This window comes from Heloderma suspectum, chromosome 1 (assembly GCF_057233095.1).
Source record: "Heloderma suspectum isolate Gila_16-S chromosome 1, 16-S_ref, whole genome shotgun sequence".
Taxonomy (NCBI): Eukaryota; Metazoa; Chordata; class Lepidosauria; order Squamata; family Helodermatidae; genus Heloderma; species Heloderma suspectum.
Genome location: NC_139458.1, coordinates 89322997 through 89341088, shown reverse-complemented (window position 1 = coordinate 89341088; position 18092 = coordinate 89322997). Strand labels below are relative to the sequence as shown.

The following is an 18092-nucleotide window of genomic DNA, read 5'->3' as shown; positions in this document are numbered from 1 at the left end:
TTAAAAAAAAAAAAAAAAAGCACGTACGCAAATGGTGGCGGCCATGGCCGCCACCATTTGCGTTCCTTATTTTGGTACGTCTTAGTCTACGTAAACATTTACGTAGACTAAGACGGGAAAATAAGGGGCGTTTTTTTTTTTTTTACATCAGCCGTGATAGGCTACGTAAACATTTATGTAGCCTATCACGGCTGACTGCAGGGACGCAAACGGTGGCGGCTATGGCTGCCACCATTTGCGTCCCTGCTAGCCAGTGGCCGGATGTCCGGCTGCTGGTGGAGCTGGCCGGAGGCTCCACAGAATCGCTGCAGAGCACAGCCGGCCGGCCAGGATTCCGGGAGGGGGGGGAGGAACAGAGCACCTCCCCCCCATACAGGATTCTGGGGGAAGGGACGGAACACCTCCCCCCGCACCATCAGCATAATCCCCAAAAGGTAAGTGATTTTCGTACATCCCTAAGTGTAACACCTTCCTGAAATGCAGGGCTACCCAGCCAAAAACTTTTCACAGGTACACTTTTTCTCTTGGCATTTTATACATCCAGCACTAGTAGCTCTATATTCTTATTATTGCATAATGGAATGGCAGATGGCAACAGAGTTGTGTTCAGTAGACAAAAGGAATGCATACCTTCTGAATCACTATTTTATAAATAAATAAAGGACAAAAGAATATCCTGAAATCGTAAGGTCTGCTTTTCACAGTGATATCATCCAATAAACACCAGTGTAAACTATCCATCAGCACAACGGCTACACATACATTAACTCATCACATTAATACCTAATAATTATTTCTTGTTTTGGAAAGAATTTCACAGCAAATCAATGTAGCAGTTAAAATACTTGGAAATTCTGATTAACCCACAATGCAACTGGTTGCTGGGGCAATGATGGCAACGCTCTGCAACAGCTAACTGGACAACTCGGGAGTAAAAAAAATCAGCCTTTTGGTACTTCGAATGCTAGCAAATAGCACGATGATATCAAATATTTCAATTACGTGGAAGGTTCCAAATTAGAGAAATATGAGTGATACATTAGCTGTGTACTGGAAGGAGCTACTGGCTGCATGATGTTGTTGTACAGGGCTAAATCCAACGTTATGCAAGCGGACTTCCACTTATGCAATAGGAGTTTCCCTTCCCCACCTCCTCCCTGCATCCCCCCCCCCAATTCTGCTCCAGAGAGTCCCCCAATACGTTGCAGTCCAGACCAGGAACAGACCAGGTGGCTGCAGGGAGGGGAGGGGAAATTTGATCCACCAGAAGTGTCCATCCATTCCACTGGATACAGCTAGGGATGGGTGAACTACTGATGTTCGAGATCATCAGGGTTCTCCAAACATCATCTCGCCACTTGTCTCATGCCCAGTTCCTGTTTGTGTTTGCAGTCGCTGCTTTCTCTGCGTGAACAGGAAATGTGCACAAATTGAGAAGCGATGGAATGGGAGATCTGTGCAAATCTCCCCAAATCTGTATAGATTTCCTCCATAGACTAAAGCAGGGCTGATTTAGCCAACTGAGGAAATTTGCGCAAATCAGGAAATTTGCGCAAATCGAACTGGGAATCAGAAACAAGGCAAGCATGAGCACTTGTTTGACAATTTGCTAAGATTGTTGGTGGGCACATGCTTGCACTTGTGTTCAAAGCTTTGAATGGGGCATGTTCACATGTTTTGTGATCAAGACTGAAATTTTCGTACATCCCTAGATACAACCAATGGTATTTAATGCAGTGAACTGAGTCTTACTTAGGACTTCATATTAAGGCTAATGATGTGTGTTAGTCATATTGAAACAACTAACTAGGAAATCATTCCTCGTTCATCTTTACTTTCCATGATAGATTAGCATTCATTCTGAAACACAAATGAAGTAGGGAGCCCTTTTCCATTGTAAATAAATGTATATGCTGTTGCATGACTCAGTACACACATGAGAGATGAGCTTTATGACTGATCTGAATAATGCTACCAGGCACATTAAAATCTAAGCATGCATGAGCAGGTTCAGTTTATTTATTCAGATGGTCTTATTAATGGGTTTGAGTTCAATGGAAAAAAATGGGACTAGTACTAAGCCAGATATTAAAAATAAAATAAAAAGGAAGAAAGCAGGAGTAGAATAGAACAACAATTGTCACACTAGAAGGTTCTAAAGGTTTGAAGGGCAAACTACACAATACACTGCAGCCACATGTAATGATTCCACAACTGAGATGAAATAACTAGGGATGGCAGAGAAATCCGCCACGGACTCCAATTAGGCCAGATTCTTTGGAATCCACCCCCCCCCCCGAAGTCCATGGTGGAATGGACTGCTCCCCCCCGCCACCCCATGAACTAAAGTCGGGACGGACCCTACCTGCTGCCAGCCGGTCCGGGTCCATCTGCTGCCATCCGTGCACTGCCCCGGACTGCGGACACAAACGTAGCTGACGCCATTTGCATCCCTGCTCCTTTTGGCGATAGGCTATGTAAATATTTATGTAGCCTATCATGGCAAAGAGAAGGATGCAAATGGCATAGTGGATGCCATTTGCATTGCTACTCTTTTCAGTGATAGGATACATAAATATTTATGTAGCCTATCACCAAAAAGAGCAGGGATGCAAATTGTGTTGGCTATGCCAGATGCCATTTGCATCCGCAGCCTAGCAGCGGATGGAAGTCCAGCTGAAGACGGGCCCAGCTGGTGGCTCTGCAGACTCACTATGGAGCAGAACCAGCCGGGGAGGATTCCGGGGGGAGGGACGGATCGCTTCCCCCCGCCAGTGGACCCCAGAGCAGACTGGTAAGTGGGGTTCATACACCCCTAGAAATAACAGGATATTATTTGGGAATGGCTGAGCTGAACACCATCAATTTAGGGGAAGCATCAGGCTAGACTTTCCCATGCAATGAAGATGTTGGATTTCCTGGCCATTGGCAGCATGAAAGCCAGATCTTGAAGAGAACAAGGAAGTGGGAAAAAAACTTGCAGCGATGTCACAGTTCTGATACATGTACAGAATATAAGGACTTTCATATGAAGAGCGCTCTCGTGTGGAAATATACAAGATTTCAGACGTGCTCAGTTCAGCATTGATTCTGTCAACACAGTAGCACTTCCTAGTGTGGCCAGCAAGTTTTAAGCACTAGTGTGCGTGGGAGGATGTGTTGGCAGATGGTTGTTTGTACTGCTGATGCAGCCCCAAATAGGAGAAAGGAGAATTCTGTTTCTGTATACCTCATTCTTCTACTCTTCTCCCTAGCAGTAACAATACATATAGCAGCAGAGGGGAAAGAGACTTCAGTTCTTTCCTCTTCTATTGCTTCAGTTTCTCTGCATGGGTTGTAGGCCATGTTGTGCAGGAGTGGAGTGGGTGGTGAGTCATTTTTGCAAGAGAAGAAGAAACATCCCTTTAAACTATGTTGTAATGCTGTGCCAAACGCCACCTAGCCTTTTGCAACCTCTTCACTTCCCTGCAAAAGAAGCAGACTTTTCTTTTTCTGCCTGTTTTGTGGGGTTTTTGAGCATCTCTGAGAAATTTCTCTGGGTGGCAGGCTTCACTGTACGGAGGTAGCTGAGGGGTGGTGGTACTGTGCACCCTCGTTCTTTTACCATTTTTATCCCATTCTGCCTTTGCAGCCTCTCTGACTGCTTGAGCTTTCTGAAAAGCTGCCTAGAGGACTTAATCAAGACTTCCTCATTGGGGCTTTCCAGTGCTGCTTCCAGCTGACTATCTGAAAGCTGAGCGAAGCTTTTTTGTTTTTATTTTGCAACAACAACAACAAACGATTGCTCACTTAGCTTTCAGATAGGGATGGATGAGTGCCCCTCCCTCCAGGTTCTCTGGGTGCCCTTCCAGCCCCTGCCCCTGCTCACTGGTCCCCAGACTATGCTCTACATAGACTTATACATAAAAAGCACTGTGAATTGCCCATATACACAAGATTCATGGCACTTTTTGTGTATAAGCCTATGGACAGAGACGTTTTTAAAAAACACGGTGCTTGCAGGGAGGCAGAGGGGCCCAGGTAAGTTGTGGGCTGCTCACCAAGCATGGAAGGGTCGTGAGCAGGGGGAAGGGCTCAGCAGGAGCAGCTTGGGAGGTGTGGGCGCCAGTGGTCCAATGAATTTGCAGACGAAACAGGTGCCTGCACCACCCCTACTTTCAGGAATTCAGCAGGCAGCAGCACTGGAAGGGAGGAAGTCCAAGTTAAGTCCTTTAGCAGGCTTTTCAGAAAGCCCAAGCAGCCAGACAGACTACAAGGACAAAACAGGGTAAAAACTGTAAAATAAAGAGTGCACCACCAGTCTTTCACAAGAATAGTTATTCAGCCACCTCCTTATGGTAAGGTAAGCCCTGAAGCCCTGAATCCAGAGAAAATTCTCTGAAATACTCACCCCTTCCCACAATTTTGGGGAAGGATGTACAATACCAGTTGAAGAGGAAACTATGATGAGCAATAACTAGGCCAGATGGATGCACAATAATTAACCAGTCTTTCTTTTGAATCATGGAACATGATGAGCACTAATTACTCCAGATATATGGTGTCCTCAGTCACAGAAGAAAGCAAGGAAATGGAAATGGAAAGCAATGGAGGAAGATCCTGGATTGCTCCAAACTCTCTGTTCTTTTTGGTTCAAAATCTAGTAGGTGGTGTTTGAAGGAGGAAGTTACTGTAGCAGTGGTTATAAGAACTCCCAGTTTCCCCTTCTTTTTTGAAATTTGTTTCTCTCTTTTTGCATTAAAACATGTCTGGAGGACTCAGCAACATTTGCCAGGACCATCCTACAACAGAGGCTGGCACAAGAAAAGGTGAACCTGCCAACTGGGAACAGTTAGGAAATAAAGATTGTAAATTCATTATGTCATTTCCACAAATAATATATTTAACATATCAATAGTGAGGAAGCCCTCATCTATGCAGGTGTATAAACATTTCCCCCCCCTCCGCTTCCATCCGTTTATTACAGTTGGTGACAGATGCTTTATTGACAAAGCCACCTTGAGTTTCATCTGTGAATGAACCCGGTCTGGTCTGTCTCCTTTCTTTCTTTCTTTCTTCCTTCCTTCCTTCCTTCCTTCCTTCCTTCCTTTTTTGAAGCTATAGGTTTATGATAGCTTGAAATACTGGTCTTGCCACTCTACAGTTTTCCCAGTTGGCTTTACCTTGTATAAGGGCTCCGCTACAGTGCAGAGTGAATTCAGAAAGGTTAGTCTGCATTCTGGGGCTTAGGAGATAAGCTGCCCAATTGTTCAGAGTTCATGATATTAACTTTCACGTATAGGATGTGTAGTGGGTGCTTTAGCTCAATTAACTAATTGAGTCTGTACTTTAGTATAACAGGACCATTTTTTTCTCTGTCTGTTACTTCTCATTACAATGGGGCCTACTCTAACTCTGGTCTTCGTACACAGGCACTGTTTCACAACAACAACAGCAACAATAATAAATCCACCACAAAAAAATAAGAAAAGCCCTAGTAATGATAGAGGGCTTGTACCTTTGGTCTTCTGGAACCAGATACACTAATTTGCATGTGTAAACATATTTCCATACACAGATAAGTACTGCGGGGGGGGGGAGTGCACCCAGCACATAGGCTGATAGACACATGAGGTGATCCTGCACTGAAGCACTAGTCCCTATTGGAAAGTTTGGGGATGGAGGAAATATTTTTTGTGTGCGTATTTTTTTCTTTACTATTCACTGCTCAGGATTCTTTTTAAATATAGATCAGACGATCAATTTCACATTTTAAAAAAGGAGAGACGCAGCTCAATCTCTGTATCCGCCCCCCTTCCACTTAGGTGGTGATCAGGATGGCTGCCCATTGGATAGCACAGGTCACATGTTAAGCTAGGAAGAGCAAACATAAACTGAGGCAAGGCAATTAACAGGTGATTAACAGATTCAGTAAATACATTTAAATGCCATACAGTAGCTGCTAGAATGGGGCAGGGGTGCTTAACTATGCAAGTGCTTCTGCTTAAATTGCTATGAGCAGAATTAAGGCAGTCATAAGTAAAAGGTAAAGGTAAAGGTGTCCCCAACCAGTCATGTCTGACTCTAGGGTGCGGTGCTCATCCCCATTTCTAAGCCAAAGAGCCAGCGCTGTCCGAAGACGCTTCCATGGTCATGTGTCCAGCATGACTGAACACCGAGGTGCACGGAACGCTGTTCCCGCCAAGGCGGTACCTATTTATCTACTTGCAATTTCTTGCTTTCGAACTGCTAGGTTGGCAGGAGCTGGGACTGAAGATGGGAGCTCACTCCGTCACACGGCACTCAGGTCTCGAACTGCTGTCCTGCCGACCTTCCGGTCTGCAGTTCAGCATCTTAACCACTAAGCCACCGTGGCCCCAAGGCAGTCATGGTCCAACTCAAATAGTCCCCCATGCACTCACACTTCAATCCTGCTTATAGGAACATAGGAAGCTGCCTTATACTGAGCCAGACCATTGGTCTGTCTAGCCCAGAACTGTCAACACGGACTGGCAGCAGCTCTCCAGGGTTTCAGATAGGAGTCTTCCCTCCCCTACCTGGAGAAGTTGGGACCTTCTGCACACAACAGATGTCTACCACTGAGCTATGGTTTCTCCCCACTCACACTCCTGCCCTCCACCACCTGATACTCCTCCCCCAAGAACAATAAATTCCATTAGGGAAGAGGGGGAGAGTTGAGGTGACAGAAACAAACTCCAGCTGTGAACTTAGAAGGCCAGATGGGTTTATAATTGAGGAGAAAATGTCACACGTTTGCTCTGTGAGCCCCCATACTCCCTGGCAGGAAATGATGTTCAGAGTTACTAGCTGCATGGTACCTGCTAAAAAAGCTTAGCGTTACTTACTATTTCACTGCTTCACCAGATTCTCATGGGGATGAGTGGAGACATGGGTAGCACTAGGCACAAATGCATGACCCGAGGCTTCAGGTGACTGCCCTCCCATAAACGCACAACCAGAGGCTCCCTGTCATCTGAATGCACATGTTGATCACCCAGGGCAGGAAGGAGCTGTGTAAGTGCAGCAGTGCAGTCATTAGCTTTAGGATGTCACTGTAGCTCCCTGGGTCAGAACAATGGCTGTGATCCAAAGTATAGATGATGTAGGGGCTTTCCTATTTTCTTGCTGAATAAAGGAAGATTCTGCATGATCCTCTCGCATAGGCAGGGCTTTGGATCATGTCTTGTATGTCTTTCACAAGACTCAATTCAGCATTTCAGCAATTCAGCATTTTAGACTGGCAACCTCTGGGATGAACTGAGAGTAAGCAGCTCAAGTTCAAAAGCTGTGAGGGGCTAAAGAATCCTTAGATTTACAATCCCCATTGCAGGATCTCTCAGCTAGGGATGTCAGAGAATTCCACCACGGATCTCGGGGAGGCCGAATGCCAGCGCATTCGGCCCGCTGAAATGGGTGGCAGAACGGTCTGCCCCCCCCACCCCTCCCCCCTGGGATGAGACTTACCTGGGGCGGATCTTCCTGGAGGCGGCAGCTCCGGTGGCGGCGGTGGCGGCGGTGGCGCGGCGGCGGCGGTGTGGTGGTGGTGTGGCGGCGGCGGCGGCTGCCAGTCTTCTGACCAACTGCCGCCGCCACCATTTCCAGTTAAAAACAAACAAACAAACAAAAACGTGATAGGCTATTTGCGTTGCCCTTATTTTCGCCGTAGTCTACGTAAAGATTTACGCAGACTACAGCGACCAAATAAGGAATGCGAAAGGCGGCTCCCTATGGGGGCCGCCATTTGCGTACGCGCTTTTTTTTTTTTTAAAGTCACCCGTGATAGGCTACGTGATGATTTACGTAGCCTATCACGGCTGACTTTGCAGACCTAGCCATGATAGGCTACATTAATCGTCACGTAGCCTATCATGGGGGCGTTTTTTAAAAAAAACTTTTTATTTCGCGGCCGGGCGAGGCGAGGCGCCTCTTCCCCGGCCTGAATTTCGGCCGGGTGAGGCGGGAAGCCTCCCCCCCTGGCCTGAACTTCTGGGGGAGAGCAGTGAAGCGCCTCCCCCCCACCGCAAAAAGCTGCGAGACCAGGTAAGTGGCTTTCGTGCACTCCTAATCTGAAGGAAAAGCTATTGAGATTTTATTTAGCCAAGAAAGATTCAGATTTGGAATGGCAATCATATTTAATTTAAGAACTTTTAAGCAATCTCAACCTATTATTTGAAGAGTGATATTTTATTCACTTTTGTAAATAATTAATTTCCATCAATGAACATCTTATTTTTTGTTCATTTTGAAAAGTTGTCTCTGGTGGTAGTGTCAATCTCATGCCTACACCATAGGAACCAGGCTACGGAGTTTCTTTTAGGTACAGAGAGTTTCTTCCAGTGTCAGCAGTTAAAATGTTTTATAGCTGTGGCAGCATTCCCTAGTGGCGAGGTCTAATTGAGAGTTTTATTAAAAAATGGTGGCAGTGATTTCTATAGACCCAATTCTCAAAGTTAATTTTTTTAAAAAAGAAACATAGGTGGGATAACCCACATACAGTTTTGTTGCATCTGGTGACAATAGTGGGATAACCTACAGTGTGTGTTTTTCCTATGTGGATTTTAGATTAGAACTACATTGATTGACTGCTACAGCATCTAATCAGAACAAGCCCAGTAACTTTACACAGGACTTTATAGAACAAAGCCCAAACTGTCAGGAATGCACATTTACTGTTAAGAATGCAAAATGGCAACTGTACTCGCATATTGGGAAACAGAGCATAAATGTCTATCAGTGAAATATACTTCAGATCAGTAATTTTAATAAGGAATGAAAGAAATAAGTATGACTTCATTGTTTCTATAAAAGTGTTCTTATTACATAGTTTTTAGAAATCATTTTGGGGGGAGTAAAGGCTGGGTAATACTATATAAACACTTTGTCTTAAATTTTAAAAGAAAATATTTCATAAGCCAAAGATGTTCAATTATTCCAATTTTTTTTGGCGGGGGAAACCAAAACAGTCCTCAGGGGGGAAAAATGGATGGGGTGGGTTTCCAAATTTTCCCACTTCTTTTTCTGGGCCTTAAAACCTCTAGCTGGTGGTGGTGCATGCTACTTACTTTTTAGCAATGCTTTATGAATATTATGATCCATGTAAATTGGACCCTGTTTTTCTTGGCTTTATTTGTTTCTTGCAGACTGTCTTTGAAAGACCTAACCATTCACAATGGGTTCTGCACCTCTAAGTACATATTAAAATGTTGGAGATAGACAAATATTCACTTTTTCACTTCTATTGTGCTTGTGACATTCATTAGTGAATTGGAGGGAAGACAAGGAGTGAGGAGCATACAGGAGCAGTGTGTGAAAAGGTGTTTTTGTGTGCTTTTTTCACTTTGTGAACATCTTATCAACTGCTCAGGAACAGGCAAAGAAGTGTCATTGGAAGTGTCACAGAATAAAATGCCAGATTCTCTAACACAATATTGGCAAAACATATGTGTGTTCTGCTCTCTCTCATTTTTTGGTCTCTCTGGACCATACCAGGATGTCATGCATTTCAAGCTAATACACACACCTCTTCCTCTAGTGAAACCCATCGAGTGATTGAATATATATTTCCCTTCTTCACTGCATTCCTTCAACAACTTTCTTCTCAGGATGTCAAAACTAATTTGCAAATGTTAATTCAGCTAGCTGGGCAATTGTTCTATGATATTGGCAAATACTAATCAGAAGGGGAATAATAGAATACTGTACAAATAGATTTCTTGTCTCAATTCTAGCAGGAACTCAAAAATCATTTAAAAAAAGAAAAAGAAAAATCTGATCAAATTGAAAACCATAAAGAATCACTACCCATGTGCTAAATCGCTGCCATCAGAAATGATTATTCAGGAGGCTGAGATTGCACCAATTTTAGAGTGTGACAGAGAGAGAGAGAGAGAGAGAGAGAGAGAGAGAGAGAGATGCCTAGATTTCATACTGCTTTGCACACTTTCAATTTTCTAATTTAAAAGTTAATGTTACTGCTGGCTAAACTATACAGTACATTACATAAGTAGGATGCAGCTTACCCCCCCCCTTTTTTTATATTTACAAGTGTGCAAGGAACTGATCTAGATTGGAACCAGTGCACATGGATAGGGGAGGCTTAATCCTTCCCCGCCCAGTTGATTGTTTTGCTACATTCATCTTCTCCCATGTACAACCCCCCACATGCTTGCTTGCTTGTTAAATAGAAAGAGAGGGTAAGTTGCATGCTTCATATTTAATGTATCATGTAGTTTAGCCTGAGAACCTTACAGAGTCTTTGCATAAAAAGAAGTCACAGACAAGAGCTTTCCCCTAACCACTAATGACAGCCAGTCTCTGGCACAAATGGTAATCAAGTGTAGGACTTCAATGTAGATCAGAGCCAAAATTTCTCAGAAGACAGTTTTCTGGGGAAAAAAATCTGAGATGTTTCTTTTTCTCACCGATAAAAAATAGAAGCCCACTTCTCAGATTTTTTTTTCTCCCCAAATATTCTCCATACATATATATATATATATATATATATATATATATATATATATGGTGGTGGCTAACATTCCGCATCTCACAGTGCCCCCAAACAACGCTGCATTTGGGACAAGATGATGGCTGGGCTGCCAATACAGTTGCTGCTGTTGCTACTTACAGCGGCAGCAAAAACAAACACCCCCCCCCCCGGCCTAGAACAACTAGAAGAAGCTGTGCTGCTGGTGCTCCTGTTATTGGTGAGTCCCACACCCAAGAATGTCTCATCCCCCTGGAGAATATTTGGCCAAATGGTCTTTCCCAGTTTTGATACTTATGAATAGGGTAGAGAATTTCAGGAGGCCGTATGCACAATTTATACTTCAGGCCTGTCAGACCCTTATGTTCAAGATGCTGAAAAGTCGCGCAACTAGGGCCTGGCTTACTATGAAGCGAAATAAAGTAGTTACTTCATCTTCATTTGCATGTCTCGTATTCCAATCATATTCCAATCCAAACTGGATGTCAGTGGGGTTTACTTCCAAGTAAATATACGTAGGATTGGGCTGCAAAACTGGACTAATCACAATGTCTGTTATCTTCTTTTGAAGTTGTGCTAAAAGTCCCTGAATCTCAGTAAAGCAGAGTGGGGCAGACTTCAGGCTTACAGGCTTGACTTTGTTTTTGACTAGAACTCTGAGAAGGGATACCCTTGTGACCATAAACACTACTCCATATTCTAAATTCATATTCATTCCTAGTCACTACATTTTTTGTAAGGCAACTGCAGAAGGGATTTCAGAGAAATAATTAAACATGATAAGCAACCTACCAGAATACCTAGTCCATCTTCTGCCCTTCTCAGTTCCTGGCCAATACAGCAGGTGCTCTAGTGGTAATTCTATCTGCTTGAGTCACGCGCACAAAGGACTTCTTTCTTGGGGCTAGAAAGATTGAAGCCAACCCTCTTGTTTCAAACTGCCAGTCTTCCTTCATAGTCTCAATCTGCTTAAAATACCAAGAGAATATTTGGTTCAGTATCATGAGTGCAGCAGTGACACTGAATTACTGCTACATTTACTTAAAGAAAAAGGAAGCCACTATAGAATCCCACAAACTGCAAAGACTCGGTCTCCTTGGTAAGACAGTCATTATAGTAACCTTCAATCAGTGCAATGGCTCATCCTTGGAAAGGCCCACAAAAGGGAAGAGGTGTCATAGAGAACTCAGTTGGGTGGCCTGCAGTATATGGCCTACCAGGCAAATCCTGGATATAAGAAGTGCAAAACACATGAAGTCTCTGGGGAAATGGGGTGTGTTGTGGCATGGAAGATGAATACAAATTCTGTAATGCAGCTAGCAAATCCAGCTAGTAGCCCTCTTAGTAGGCTGACCATATTTCCTTGAGACAAAAACAGGAAATTGGGATGACAAAAACGGGATGGGGTGATGTAGTGTCCCACCAGAGAGTTCCGCTGTAATAAAAAAATAGCTAACAGGCTGTTGAACCGAAATATGAGTCTGAAAAGTCTGAATCAAACTGAATGTAGGGCAGGAAGAATCTCTATGGGCGGAATGATGGTAGAAATAACAGTAAGACTCACCCTCCTGGCTCCCACACGCTGAATGGGGCTTAGTGACGCCTCTTGAATTCCCCGCCACTGCAGACAAGCAAGGGGGCGGCGTCTGATCGTCGCTAGCTAGCTCAAGAAGCCTGGCCCTGACTGGATAAAGTAAATGGAACTTCCTCTTTCGTCACACTAGTAGTTTTACTGCACGCATTGATTAGCATAGAGCCTTATGATAAACGTGTTCAGTTTTTTACAAAAAAAATTAAAAATGGGACAAAATTGACATATTAAAATGACGGGACGGTTGGGAAATATGAAAAAAAATGGTACTGTCCAATTTAAAATGGTATGTATGGTCAGCCTACCTCTTAGTGGAAACTGCCTTAGGGTCAAACTACATGTTACGTTAGCTGTGTAGTGTGTAGCTCAGGATTATCATCATCATCATCTCTAGAGTTAGTGCATGCACACCTGTTTCAGATCAGGACTACCATGCACCAGGAGGGGAGAATTAAAACTCCCTCTGCATATTGCTTGTTTCCCAAAATTCCCCCCACCCCACACGCAGGTTAAAAAAAGGGGAGGAGCCTCCATAGCCTTACCATTTTTAAAGGAGGAAAGACACTCTGACAGATAATCAGCACCAGTCTAATTAGATTGAGCTAGATTCCGATATGGAGTTGTTTCCTTTATTCGGGACATTTTCCAAGGCTCAAAAAGGCCCAGTGGGTGACGATAATTAATAAAGTTGGATGCAAACTTAGTCATTCTTAGAGTAAACCTATTGAAATCAATTGGAATTCAGTTAGTCATGACTAACTTAAGTCCAATTGATTTCAATTGGTCTACTCTAAGTATGACTGCCTGCATCCTAATAATAATAATAATAATGGGGATTTGTCCAATATGTGAATATGGCCCTTGAAATTTCTCCAGCTGGATATCACTGGAATGTTCGCCTAGAAAAGTGTGGTTGCTGGAGGTCACAGAAATATTTTGTAAGACAAGTTACTTATGCTTTCCCCCTTAACTTGCCAAACAGAGGGCAAATTCTATCAGTCCGTAAGTGCAAATGTAACAATGCTGATACAATTACTATTGGTCTTACATAGTTTGTCTTATATACATTAAGGAGATGGAGGAAGGAATCCTATCTGGGTCGATGGTCGCCTCCGAGCCCGGGGGCAACCACCTGTTCAGTGCAGGGCAGGAGTGGTGAGGAGCAGACCTCCTCCTCACTCTCCCCACCTGGCTTTCATGGCTAGACAGCTGATTTCGGCACAGGAAGCAGCAGACAGAGGACACGTAGGATGTGTCATACCGGCATTTCCAACTTCCCTGCCCTGGCATGGCCCCAGGAACACCCCATTTTTGCCGCTTCACACTCCTCTAATGAGCACAGAGCACGGGGCTATTCCGCACTGCCACAAGGTGGCATGGGAGGGGGTGGAGGTCGGTTCTCAGGTTCCCGGAAACCGACCTATCCTATGGCCGTCTAGCCTCTGACTAGCGGCAATAGGACTGCACCCTTAAGTATTTTATATCGATTAAGATGGAGCTGTTGTGCCTCTGCCCCATCTGGGTATACCATTGTGTGCCATGTTAATTGTAGTAGCAGCCGCTTTTACATCAGTGCTGTTACTGCAGACCCTTATGATTGATTCACAATGCATTTTAGACATTTTTCATCATTTTCAAAGGAGAGCTTATTTACCAGGTAAGTGATCCGCCCACCCCTACCTTGGAGGCCCAATTGGCATGTACATTGGTTTCATTTTGCAGCCAAGTAAAAACATGGCTTTTTACCAAAGCCTTTGAGGGCTAAATGCATTCCCTAAAATAGCACACTGTTTTAACTGTTTTATTGTTTGAAGTTTTCATTGGTAATGGTATTAGCTTGTTTAATAGTTGAATATATATTTTAGCTGTTTACATAGGGATGTACGAAAGTAACTTACCTTTTTGAAGGGTGACATTTGCGGTGGCGGGGAGGCACTCCATCCCTCCCCCCGAAATTCTCTCTGGCTGGCTCCCCTCTGTGGCGATGCTGCTGAGCCGCTGGCCGGGGCCACCCGCAGCCAGACATCCGGCCGCTGGGCAGCCTGCACAGGGATGCAAATGGCAGCTGCCGTGCCGCCATTTGCATCCCTGTATTTTGCCGTGATAGGCTGCGTAAATATTTATGTAGCCTATTATGGCAAAAGAGATGGGCGCAAACCGCGGCTACTACTCCATTTGCGTCCCTCTCTTTTGCCGTAATAGGCTACATAAATATTTGCGTAGCCTATCATGGCCAAAAAAAAGGGAATGCAAATGGCAGCTGCCGTAGCCACTGCCATTTGCGTTCCCTTTTTTTTTGCTATGATAGGCTACATAAATACTTACGCAGCCTATCACAGCTTCCGCAGGGACGCAAATGGTGTCCCTGCATTAGCCGTGATAGGCTACGTAAGTATTTACATAGCCTATCATGGCTATAACGAAGAAGCAAATAGCGGCCGCGGCCACCATTCACAAAGCAGCGCAAACGGCAGCAGGTAGGTGTCCTGTTTCGTGCACCTTTCGCGAGGCGCGGGGCAGGGGGGCTTTGTTCCGCCACAGATTTCAGGGGGCCAAATGTACTGGCATTCGGCCTCACCAAGATCCGTGGCGGAATTCTCTGACATCCCTATGTTTACATTATTTATTGTGTTATACTGTTTAAATTGATTGTATCTGTATGCCAGCCTGAGTTCTTAATGATACAGGGCACGATACAAATGTTTTAAATAAATAAATAAATAAATAAATAAATAAAAGCTCCCCTCCCCCCAAAAGATGTATAGTGTCTAAGAGTTCCCAAAGATGAGTAAAAACTACCTTAAGGGTTGGCTGGGTTCACTTTTCTTTCACTTGTGAAAGAAACTGAGTTAACAGTGTAGTCTAAAGAATGGTGTATGTGTTTACTCCCTTGTAAATGTGTTTAGGATCACAGCCTTTGCCTTTCTTCCCCAATTTGGGTAATGCATCACCAGATACCACTTGGTACATTGCTCTTGCTAAATAATTAGCAGGAATAAGAACATCAACATTTAATTAGAGTTATACATAATTAGCTTGCCTTTTCAGGGCAAGGGAGAGGTAGTTCAGAGGGCATTATGAAAGCAAAATTCAGACCTCTCTTGCTGCATTGTTCTAAACTGCCATGAAATCCTTGTATACTGTGGAACAGAGAAATAACAGGCTACAGGACAGGACATGAGAGAAACAAAACAAGATTTGGAAAATGGCCTATAGACACCACAGTCAATTCCCAAGATCAAAAGAGTATAGCCATATGCCTGAACATCTTTCTGTGTCATTCTGCTTCAGTAGTCTGAGCAAAGCAATCAAAGTATTTATGCAATGAATGCAGCCATTTGTCCTGGTTGATATGTTTCCATGAAGTGATCTGCTAATATCCAAATATTATTCTTCATTTGCAATGATACATGAATCATTTGACCAAAAATTACAACTTATGGAGGCTGCACTTGCATTTCTGAGTGCAATTATTCATTGTGTGTGATTAATCACCATCAAGCCTTGTACATGGGACACTAAATGCTTCTCAGAGACTGTGGGTGCCTTTCTTCATGTTACCCTTGTTGCATGGAAGATACTGCAATGCAGTCCCTTTGTGCACCACTAGGGTTACATGAGCAGCCTCAGGCCACCTGGGAGGAGCTCACAGGACAGTTTCCCTTTATGCCTCCTAGAAACTGAAGGGCTTGGCATGTAGAGCAGTGGTGTAACAGACTTCTTCCATGATGTCTGGGGCTTCTCATGTTTCCCAAGCATTGTGGGAAGAAACTGCACTACAGGAGCCCCCACGCAGTAAATGGAATTCAAGAAGGAGTCCAGGCAGAGAAAATGAAGAAAGGGAGGTGGGGGAAGGAAATGCAATGATAATTCAGATAGTCACTTGTCAATTCAGTGTATTTCTATATGAGCCTCCCGTCCCATTTAAAATTACCTGGCTGCCCTAACTGAGTTGAAAAGAGAGGAAGGCACAGATGCTTGATGAATTTCACATTAGTCACCATCAAACACACACACAAAGTAAGCAATATTTCAGGTTGGACTGACACCATTTGATTTGCTGTGGAGCTGGGTCTTGATGCCACACCTCAAGGTCCCTTAATGGACCCCCTTCCCATTGAAAATGGGTAGCCCAATCCCATTCCTCTTACGAATGGATCCAGCCCAATGCCTTCCATGACTACACAGTTCTGACCACGGTTAAATACAACCAACCCTGCAGTTATCCTTGTCGTGCCATGTAAATACCCTATATATGTCTGGATTAATATTCTTGCAGTGGGAAAGGTGAAAACCCTGCACCATGGTGCTAATCCATTTGAGGTACAATTCCTTGCCAGCCCCACTAACTGGTGACTAACCTTAGTCCATAGCAAGAACTGAGCTACTTTGGAGTGGGTGTGTGGGGATGTTGGTGACAACAATGCTGAAGCCATGTGAGTGGCCCAACTATTATAGTCCTTCGGCAGACTGAAGGGGCAGGGGTAGTTCTCCCTCCAGTCCGCATGCAAAGCCCTGTCCCTGCTGGGCTGATCTAGTTCTGATTGGCTCCAGGGCCTCCTGTGTGGTTGGACATTCAGCACCACTGCAGCAGAGGGACTAGTGGCCCCTTCCTCCCCACAGGACTGCACCATCACAATATTGCTCTCCAAATAAGTGGGGAGCTGGATTTCTATCATTTAAGTAGGGATGATGGAGAATTCTGCCATGGATTTCAATGAGGCCGAATGCACTGGCATTCGGCCCCCCAAAATCTGTGGCGGAATGGCCTGCCTCCCGGCCCCCCAGTGGATCCCCCCCAGGACGAGACTTACCTGGGGCGGATGTTCCGGACGGCGGCGGCTCCAGCGGCGGCTTCAGCAGTGGTGGCGGTGACGGCTGGTCTTTCTACCGGCTGCTGCCATTTGCAGTCTGGTCTTTTTTTTTTACCCAGACGTGATAGGCTATGTAATGACTTACGTAGCCTATCACGTCTGTGTAAAAAAAAAAAGCATACGCAAATGGCGGCGGCTACGGCGGCCGCCATTTGCGTTCCTTATTTTTCACCGTTTTAGTCTATGTAAATATTTACATAGACTATTACGGTGAAAAGGAAGGGGAAAGCAAATAGCATAGTGGGCGCTATTTGTGTTCCTTTTTGATTCGCCGTTTTAGCCTACATAAATATTTACGTAGGCTAAAATGGCAAATCAAAAAGGAACGCGAATAGCGCACACTATGCTATTTGCGTTCCCCTTTATTTTCACTGTAATAGTCTACGTAAATATTTACGTAGACTAAAACAGCGAAAAATAAGGAACACAAATGGTAGCCGCCGCCATTTGCGTATGCGTTTATTTTTTTACTTTGCCGTGATAGGGTACGTAAATATTTACGTAGCCTATCATGGTTAAATAAAGGTGAAAGGTGTCCCCAACCAGTCGTGTCCGACTCTAGGGTGCGGTGCTCATCGCCGTTTCTAAGCTGAAGAGCCAGCGCTGTCCGACTCCGAAGACGCTTCCGTGGTCATGTGGCATGACTGAACACCGAGGTGCACGGAATGCTGTTACCTTTCCCGCCGAGGCGGTACCTATTTATCTACTTGCAATTTCTTGCTTTCAAACTGCTAGGTTGGCAGGAGCTGGGACTGAAGACGGGAGCTCACTCGGTCACGCAGCACTCGGGTCTCGAACTGCTGTCCTGCTGACCTTCTGGTCTTAAGTTCAGCGTCTTAACCACGAAGCCACCGCGGCCCTCATCATGGTTAAATACAGGGATGCAAACGGTGGTGGCTACAGCAGCCGCCATTTGCATCCCTGCTGCCCAGTGGCTGGATGTCCGGCTGCAGGCAGAGCGAGCTGGTGGCTCTGCAGAATCCCCGTGGAGCAGAGCCAGCTGGGCAGAACTCCAGGGGGAGGGACGGAGCGCCTCCCCCCGTCGAGGATTCCGGGGGGAGGGACGGAGCACCTACCCCCCCACCGTGAAGCAGATCCGCGAAACGGTAAGTGACTTTCGTCTGCCTTTAATCTTCCACAATAC

At 44.8% G+C, this 18092-nt stretch overlaps 1 protein-coding gene across 8 annotated transcripts in view; it reads right to left on the bottom strand.

Annotated features, from left to right (window-relative positions):
- LRRC4C (leucine rich repeat containing 4C) overlaps positions 1 to 18092 on the bottom strand; it is a 217116-nt gene that overhangs the window by 146347 nt on the left and 52677 nt on the right. For 5 of the 8 annotated variants that reach the window (XM_084827826.1, XM_084827832.1, XM_084827841.1 and 2 more), the window contains one exon: positions 11276 to 11448. The exons of 1 other annotated variant lie outside the window; for it this stretch is intronic. The gene's annotated coding sequence lies outside the window, so the exon portion shown is untranslated. Of the gene's footprint in view, positions 1 to 11275; positions 11452 to 18092 lie in introns of all 8 variants that reach the window. 2 more of the 8 variants (XM_084827817.1, XM_084827860.1) reach the window with 1 other exon arrangement.